General features: G+C 40.6%; 1 protein-coding gene across 10 annotated transcripts in view; it reads left to right on the plus strand.

Moving 5' to 3' along the window:
• The window catches only part of LOC134339868 (tudor domain-containing protein 15-like), a 115110-nt gene extending 108207 nt beyond the window's left edge, over positions 1-6903 (plus strand). For 8 of the 10 annotated variants that reach the window (XM_063036699.1, XM_063036707.1, XM_063036674.1 and 5 more), the window contains one exon: positions 5158-6902. The gene's annotated coding sequence lies outside the window, so the exon portion shown is untranslated. Of the gene's footprint in view, positions 1-5157 lie in introns of all 10 variants that reach the window. The other 2 variants (XR_010016464.1, XM_063036713.1) reach the window with 1 other exon arrangement.
• Positions 6904-8732: the final 1829 nt, after the last annotated feature.

The following is an 8732-nucleotide window of genomic DNA, read 5'->3' on the forward strand; positions in this document are numbered from 1 at the left end:
TTCTCCAGCCCTTCATCTTGTTCACCAATCGACTTCCGAGCTCTTCTCAGTTTCACCTATCACCTTGTATTTCTTCCTCCCCTCTTTCTCTCTCTCCCCCCCCCCCCACCTTATTCTGACTTAGCATCTTTTTTCTCCAATCCTGATGAAGGGTCTGGGACTGAAACATCCACTGTTTACTCTTGCCTGGCCTGCTGAGTTCCTCTAGAATTTTGCGTGTGTTACTTCACATGCTAACTGCTGGGGTCATCCATTGTGTGCAGTGCTCCCAGTGTAGCCTTCTCCACATTGGTGAGACCTGCTGCTGTAAATTGGGGGAATTGCTTCACCAAGTACCTCTGCTCCATCCACCACAAGCAGAACTTCTCGGTAGCCAAACGTTCCAATTCTGATTCCTATTCCAACATGTCAGTCAATGGCTTGCTTCTTCTTGTGCCAAGATGTGCCATCAACTTATTTTCCATCTGGATGGCCTCCAATTTGAAGGCATGAATATCGATTCCTCTTTCCGGTAAACAAATTCTTCTTCCCCCCATTCCTCTATGCCCTATTTTTGTCCTTTTACCACTTCTCACCTGTCTATTACTTTCCCTTGGGTTCCCCCCTCCTTCTCTTTCTCATATGGTCAACTCGCCTCTCCTATCAGATCCCTTCTTCTCCAGCCCTTGACCTTTTCCACCCACTTGGCTTCACCTGTCCGCTCCAGTTAGCCTCCTTCCCCTCTCCCCACCTTTTTATTCTGGCATCTTCCCCCTTCCTCCTCAATCCTGAAGAAGGGTCTCAGCTTGAAATGCTGACTGTTGTGCCATTTTTTTTTGGAATAGTTGACATGAGTGATAATCAAGAAGTGTAAAATACTAAATGTCACACTGTGGGAATTTCGTATTTGAGAGGATTTTAAACATGACAGAATTTATTTTCCTCAAGCTCAGAAGTGATTTGACCATTACCTATTGCATCATTGCATCAACAGCAGAGAAGTTGTGTTATCTGTGGGCGGTGGGGTGAAGCTTTCAAATTAAGCTTTCTATATGCAATAAACAAAAGGTACATATACAGTAATAGTTCAATTACCTCAACATATAATTGATGTTAGCTTCAACCTTGTGAAGGTTTATACTTTAGTGACAGCCATTTATGATTGTTTCACCTCCCTCCCCCTCCCCCCCCCAACTCACCCTTACAAGCAGCTGGATGTGCATCTCTGCCAGACCTTCTCGTACCTTGATATCAAATTGTTTGACGCTAAGGTAGAAAGTAAACTAGTCACTAATTCTGGTTCGTAAAACTAACTTAAGGATGATTATTTCTCTGTATTCAATCTAGTGCAAAGAATTGTCTTTTGTTTTAATTCTGTTTCAAAATACTTACAGTGTGCAGTGATTTTATTATATTCAGTGGACTATGGCAAAAGGAATTGTTTTGTGCTGCATTACCTAACAGCAATCTGCATTGTGCACCTTGCTCAGATGAAATTAAGTTACATGGGTGTGTCAATATTTGACTAAAATAATTAGATGGAAAAGCCAGCTTGCTTTCAGTTGTACCACAAACATGAGAAAATCTGCTGATGCTGAAAATCCAAGCAATACACATACAATGTCTGATTGAATTTTTGAGGATGTGACTAAACACATTGAAGGTAGAGCAGTATAAGGCATCCGTTAGTCTTGTGAGACCATGGATCTGCGCCTGGAAAGTCTTCACTCTCCAGGGCACAGGCCTGGGCGAGGTTGTATGGAAGATCAGCAGTTGCCCATGCTGCAGGTCTCCCCGCTCCATGACACCGATGTTGTCCAAGGGAATGGCAAGGGCCAATACAGCTTGGCACTAGTGTCGTCGCAGAGCAATGCGTGGTTACGTGCCTTGCTCAAGGACACAGCACGCTGCCTCAGCTGGGGCTGGAACTCGTGACCTTCAGGTTGCTAGTCGAATGCCTTAACCACTTGGCCACGTGCCCACAGTAGAGCAGTAGATATACTGTATATGGATTTCAGCAAGGCATTTAATAAGGTACCCCATGCAAAGCTTAGTTGGAAAGTAAGGAGGCATGGGATACAAGGGGACTTTGCTTTGTGGATCCAGAATTGGCTTGCTCACAGAAGGCAAAGAGTGGTTGTAGATGGATCATATTCTGCATGGAGATCAGTATGCCTCAGGGATCTGTTCTGGGACCCCTTCTCTTGTGATTTTTATAATGACCTGGATGAGGACGTGGAGGGGTGGGTCAGTAAATTTGCTGATGGCACAAAGGTTGGGGGTGTTGTGGATAGTGTGGAGGGCTGTCAGAGGTTACAGCAGGACATCAAAACTGGGCTGAGAAGTGGCAGTTGGAGTTCAACCCAGATAAGTGTGAGGTGGTTCATTTTGGTAGGTCAAATATAATGACAGAATATAGTATTAATGCTAAAACTCTTGGCAGTGTGGTGGATCAGAGGGATCTTGGGGTCTGAGTCCACAGGACACTCAAAGCTACTGCACAGGTTGACTCTGTGGTTAAGAAGACATATGGTGTATTGGCACTCATCAACCGTGGGATTGAGTTTAAGAGCCGAGAGTTAATGTTGCAGCTATATAGGACCCTGGTCAGACCACACTTGGAGTACTGTGCTCAGTTCTGGTCACCTCACTACGGGAAGGATGTGGAAACCATAGAAAGGGTGCAGAGGAGATTTACAAGGATATTGCCTGGATTGGGGGGCATGTCTTATGAGAATTGGTTGAGTGCTGGAGGATGAGAGGTGACTTGATAGAGATGTATAAGATGATGAGAAGCATTGATCGTATGGATAGTCAGAGGCTTTTTCCCAGGGCTGAAATGGCTGACACGAGAGGGCACATTTTTAAGGTGCTTGGAAGTAGGTACAGAGGAGATGTCAGGGGTAAGTTTTTTTTACGCAGAGAGTGGTGAGTGCGTGGAATGGGCTGCCGGCAACCGTGGTGGAGGCAGATATGATAAGGTTTTTTAAGAGACTCCTGGATAGGTACATGGAGCTTAGAAAAATAGAGGGCTATGGTAATTTCTAAGTAAGTACATGTTCAGCACAGCATTGTGGGCTGAAGGGCCTGTATTATGATGTTGGTTTTCTGTGTTCCATAAAATGGTGGAGGAACTCACCAGGCCAGGCAGCATCTATGGTAAGAGTAAGCAGTTGACTTTTTGGGCCGAGACCCTTCAGTAGGACTGATTAGGATTTTGATTTTACAGTGACAAAACACTTTAAGGTGCTTTATTTCATTATTTTGCCTGCTACATGTAAGCTGAAATGCGGGCTTTAATTTAATAATTTCCTGTTTGTCAGCTTTGAACAATAGCAGTCATTTAAGTTTTTAATTTCTTTGAACACCAATGATTCACTTCAAAGTGAAGTGTCCTATTAACTAGGAAAAAACTATTTTAGGATTATGTACTTAAGCTTATTATCCCTACCGGGGAATAGGTCGCCATTAGTAGTTTGAAGAGCCCTCTAACCTGGGCCAGTTTCAAGATGCCCTAGGTGTAGCTCATCTTCTTGGTGTAACCTCCTCTCTCAGGAATGAGGTCTTTGGAGCTTCTGTTGGTGTTTCTGTAGCACTGGGCTTGTACAGGATGGGGTTGCTAGCCCCACGTCCAACCCTCCTGCTTTCTCAGCCAGGCTTGGGGCTGTACATGGCAAAGTTTACTATAGGGTTATATTTGGGGAAAAGTTGTGGTCATGATACCTGTGTCACTTCGCACTTTGTCCCCTTCCTGTACTCTGACGAATTGTTATTTGAGGTTGAGCCGACTATGGTGGTATCATCTGCAGGACAAGAAAGGAAGAGAGCAAAAGCCAGAATAAAAAAAAGGAACGCCCCTTTCCTTTCTAGTACTGATGAAGGGTCTTAGCATGAAACATTCACTATTCACTTCCCTGCATAAATGCTGGCTGACCTGCTAAGTTCCTCTAACATTTTCCGTGTGTTGCTTAAGATTTCCAGCATCTGCAAAATCTGTTTCCAGCAAACTATTTGCTTTTTTATTATCATTGTGTTTTTAGTGTCAGTATTAGAAGCATCAAAGTATAAACTTTGTATATTTAGCTTCCAACTAATTAGCATTTAAAAAGTTTTTCCGTAAGAAACTGGTATTTCAATTTGGGCTTTATCTTTCAGGTAAAACGAAATTTAACTTGGATATTGTCATAATCATTTCTACTTGATCACCCTTCTAGTGTTTCAAGTTGGAATATTAGCTTTGATTCTAATAATTATTGGGCTACTGATTCAAACTAGGTTTTTATTCCAGGTTGTGTGATTGTCTGCCTGCTACAGACTCACTGAAACTCATTTCTGTATGAAACTAGGAACTTTTTGGTTCTTATTTTTGTTTTTTTTTTCAGTGTGGGGTGGAGAGGATGGTTAAAAATTACAAAATAGCACTTCTGTTTCTTATGATCTTTTATTTCCAGTGCCAGCTCCACCTGTCCTTCTGCAGCCCCATCCAAAATTGAAACCTTGTACTTTTCCACCTGAATCTAGTCATCAGCGACTTGGGATCTATTTCCAGTCACTTGGATACGTAACTTTTCTTTATGAATTGTGGGCCTTAGGATAATCTTCAAAATATTAACATGCTGTGTGGATGTGTGAGAGAAGATTTGTACGAGGAAAGATTTGGGAAAGCAGTCTTGAAAGACAGACATAGATAGTATGAGGAAATGTAAGAAGAGTATCAGAATCAAGTTTGTTATCAATGATGTTATGAAATTTATTATTTTGCAGCAGCAGTACAGTATGTGACTCATTCCACCAATAATCTTAGATAGGCACATCAATATAAGAAAAATGGAGCTTTGTGGGATGGGTAGGAGAGAAGCATTAGATTGATCATGAAGATTTATATAGGTCACCACATCATGGGCTGAAGGGCCTGTACTGAGCTAAATTGTTCTGTTTTAATCAGTTCTTGAACATTTCAGTAGTACTGTATTTTAATTTCATTAAATTGATATCTAATACAACTAGTGCTATAGTTGAACCAAAATGATATGTGCTGACATTTGAAGTGGAAATATTTAGATTCATATTCACCTTCCATTAAATGTTTTTTTTCTTAAACTTGTACATTCTGTTAATTGACCATATAATATACAAAATTATGTGTGGGCTATTAATGCATGTTTTTCATTTTCTTAGATATGAACATAACTTAGTAAAGATGACGTCTCCCAACAAAGCATTGTCAAGACTGTTTTCCACTACTGTATACAATTTTTCACAGATGTGTACCACATTGAATCATCATCAAAATTAATTTGAGCTGAGATTTCAGATAAAAATGAAGGAACGTGTCAAACATTTTGACAAGAATTTCCAGAAAATGTCTTTGAAGAATATCACAATTTCAAATAGACTTAATCGGGCAGACGATTAATTGAAAATCTAAGTTTAAACAGCCATTACAAGTTAATGAAAGCAAACAATCTGTCACCAAGACTGGAATGTGGAACAAGACTATTGTTTTTGAAACTGATTTTTATTGATTAAGTTGTTAAAGTTTGAAATTCAGTTTAATTATAGAGTAAGCTCCGTGTTAAATTTTGAACAGACGTGTTTAAAATGTGCAATTGCTTTTGAAATATAATTTAAAATGTATTATGCCTTCATCCTGTATTATTTGTACATTGTGCACTTTTTATTTTCAGAAAATCTAAACTAGATTTTGATTTAGTATGTTGAAATAGAAGTTGTGTTCTGGCATTGAATAAAGTAACTAATAGTTGTTGTGTTGAAAAATAAGAATAAACCTTAAGTTACAGACACAAGACATTCTGAATTGGCCAGAAAATAATAAACCTGTAAGCACAGCCTATGCACTGTTTGTATTGGTATTTTTAATTTTAGGTGCAGATAATGATTAAAGGCCATTTGAAATTGGCAGGAGTTTAATATGCTCAATTTGACTCCATTGCAAAAAGTTGTTTTGCTCTTGATTTGGAATCTTCAATCTTGCACTTCAAATATATTATAACTAATTTAGGTAATTATAAGGTCCTACTACTATCAATTAGTACTTTTTGGTAATTTATTCAAAAGTGATATAAAAGCAATGCTTTTTAAAGGTTGCATTCCTAGAATAGCGTCTATCACAATTTTCGATAACATAAAACCCTGTTTCCCCATTGAATCTCATGTTATAAGTAGAGATGTATCGTAAGACATGTTTTCCTGTCTGTGCTTATGAGTACCACAGCATGGTTAGGAGACACCATAGAAACCATAGAAACTACAGGACAGAAACAGGCCTTTAGGCCCTTCTTGGCTGTGCTGAAATATTTTCTGCCTAGTCCCACTGACCTGCACACGGACCATATCCCTCCATACACCTCCCATCCATGTATCTGTCCAATTTATTCTTAAATGTTAAAAAAGAACCCGCATTTACCACCTCGTCTGGCAGCTCATTCCATACTCCCACCACTCTCTGTGTGAAGAAGCCCCCCACTAATGTTCCCTTTAAACATTTCCCCCCTCACCCTTAACCCATGTCCTCTGGTTTTTTTTCTCCCCTTGCCTCAGTGGAAAAAGCCTGCTTGCATTCACTGTATCTAAACCCATCATAATTTTATATACCTCTATCAAATCTCCCCTCATTCTTCTACGCTCCAGGGAATGAAGTCCTAACCTATTCAACCTTTCTCTGTAACTGAGTTTCTCAAGTCCCAGCAACATCCTTGTAAACCACCTCTGTACTCTTTCTACCTTATTTATATCCTTCCTGTAATTTGGTGACCAAAACTGAACAGAATACTCCAGATTCGGCCTCACCAATGCCTTATACAACCTCATCATAACGTTCCAGTTCTTATACTCAATACTTTGATTAATAAAGGCCAATGTACCAAAAGCTCTCTTTAGGACCCTATCTACCTGTGATGCCACTTTTAGGGAATTTTGTATCTGTATTCCCAGATCCCTCTGTTCCACTGCACTCCCTGTATGTTCTACCTTGGTTTGTCCTTCCAACGTGCAATACCTCACACTTGTCTGTATTAAACTCCATCTGCCATTTTTCAGCCTATTTTTCCAGCTGGTCCAAGTCCCTCTGCAGGCTCTGAAAACCTTCCTCACTGTCTACTACACCTCCAATCTTTGTATCATCAGCAAATTTGCTGATCCAATTTACCACATTATCATCCAGATCATTGATATAGATGACAAATAACAATGGACCCAGCACTGATCCCTGTGGCACACCACTAGTCACAGGCCTCCACTTGGAGAAGCAATTCTCTACTACCACTCTTTGGCTTCTTCCATTGAGCCAATGTCTAATCTAATTTACCACCTCTCCATGTATACCTAGCGACTGAATTTTCCTAACTAACCTCCCATGCGGGACCTTGTTAAAGGCCTTGCTGAAGTCCATGTAGACAATATCCACTGCCTTCCCTTCGTCCACTTTCCTGGTAACCTCGAAAAACTCCAATAGATTGGTCAAACATGACCTACCACGCACAAAGCCATGTTGACTCTCCCTAATAAGTCCCTGTCTATCCAAATGCTTGTAGGTTCTGTCTGTTAGTACTCCCTCCAATAACCTACCTACTACCGACGTTACACTTACCAGCCTATAATTTGCCGGATTACTTTTCGATCCTTTTTTAAACAACGGAACAACATGAGCCACTCTCCAATCCTCCGGCACCTCACCCGTAGACACCGACATTTTAAATATTTCTGTCAGGGCCCCTGCAATTTCAACACTAGTCTCCTTCAAGGTCCGAGGGAACACCCTGTCAGGTCCCGGGGATTTATCCACTTTAATTTTCCTCAAGACAGCAAGGACGACCTCCTTTTCGATCTGTACAGTTTCCATGATCTCACTACTTGTTTCCCTTCATTCCATAGACTTCATGCCAGTTTCCTTAGTAAATACAGACGCAAAAAACCTATTTAAGATCTCCCCCATTTCCTTTGGTTCCGCACATAGCCGACCACTCTGATCTTCAAGAGGACCAATTTTATCCCTTACAATCCTTTTACTCTTAATATACCTGTAAAAGCTCTTTGGGTTATCCTTCACTTTGACTGCCAAGGCAACCTCATGTCCTCTTTTAGCCCTCCTGATTTCTTTCTTAAGTATTTTCTTGCACTTCTTATACTCCTCAAGCACCTTATTTACTCCCTGCTTCCTATACATGTCATACAACTCCCTCTTCTTCTTTATCAGAGTTGCAATATCCCTTGAGAACCAAGGTTCCTTATTCCTATTCACTTTGCCTTTAATCCTGACAGGAACATACAAATTCTGCACTCTCAAAATTTCTCCTTTGAAGGCTTCCCACCTACCGATCACATCCTTGCCAGAGAACAACCTGTCCCAATCCACGCTTTTTAGATCCTTTCTCATTTCTTCAAATTTGGCCGCCTTCTAGTTAACAACCTCAACCCTAGGACCAGATCTATCCTTATCCATGATCAAGTTGAAACTAATGGTGTTATGATCACTGGAACCAAAGTGCTCCCCTACACAGACTTCTGTCACTTGTCCTAACTCGTTTCCTAACAGGAGATCCAATATTGCATCCCCTCTAGTTGGTCCCTCTATATATTGATTTAGAAAACTTTCCTGAACACATTTTGCAACTCTAAACCATCTAGACCCTTAACAGTATGGGAGACCCAATCAATATATGGAAAATTAAAATCCCCTACGACCACAACTTTATGTTTCCTGCAGTTGCCTGCTATCTCTCTGCAGATTTGCT

This window comes from Mobula hypostoma, chromosome 2 (genome assembly GCF_963921235.1).
Source record: "Mobula hypostoma chromosome 2, sMobHyp1.1, whole genome shotgun sequence".
In the NCBI taxonomy this organism is placed as follows: Eukaryota; Metazoa; Chordata; class Chondrichthyes; order Myliobatiformes; family Myliobatidae; genus Mobula; species Mobula hypostoma.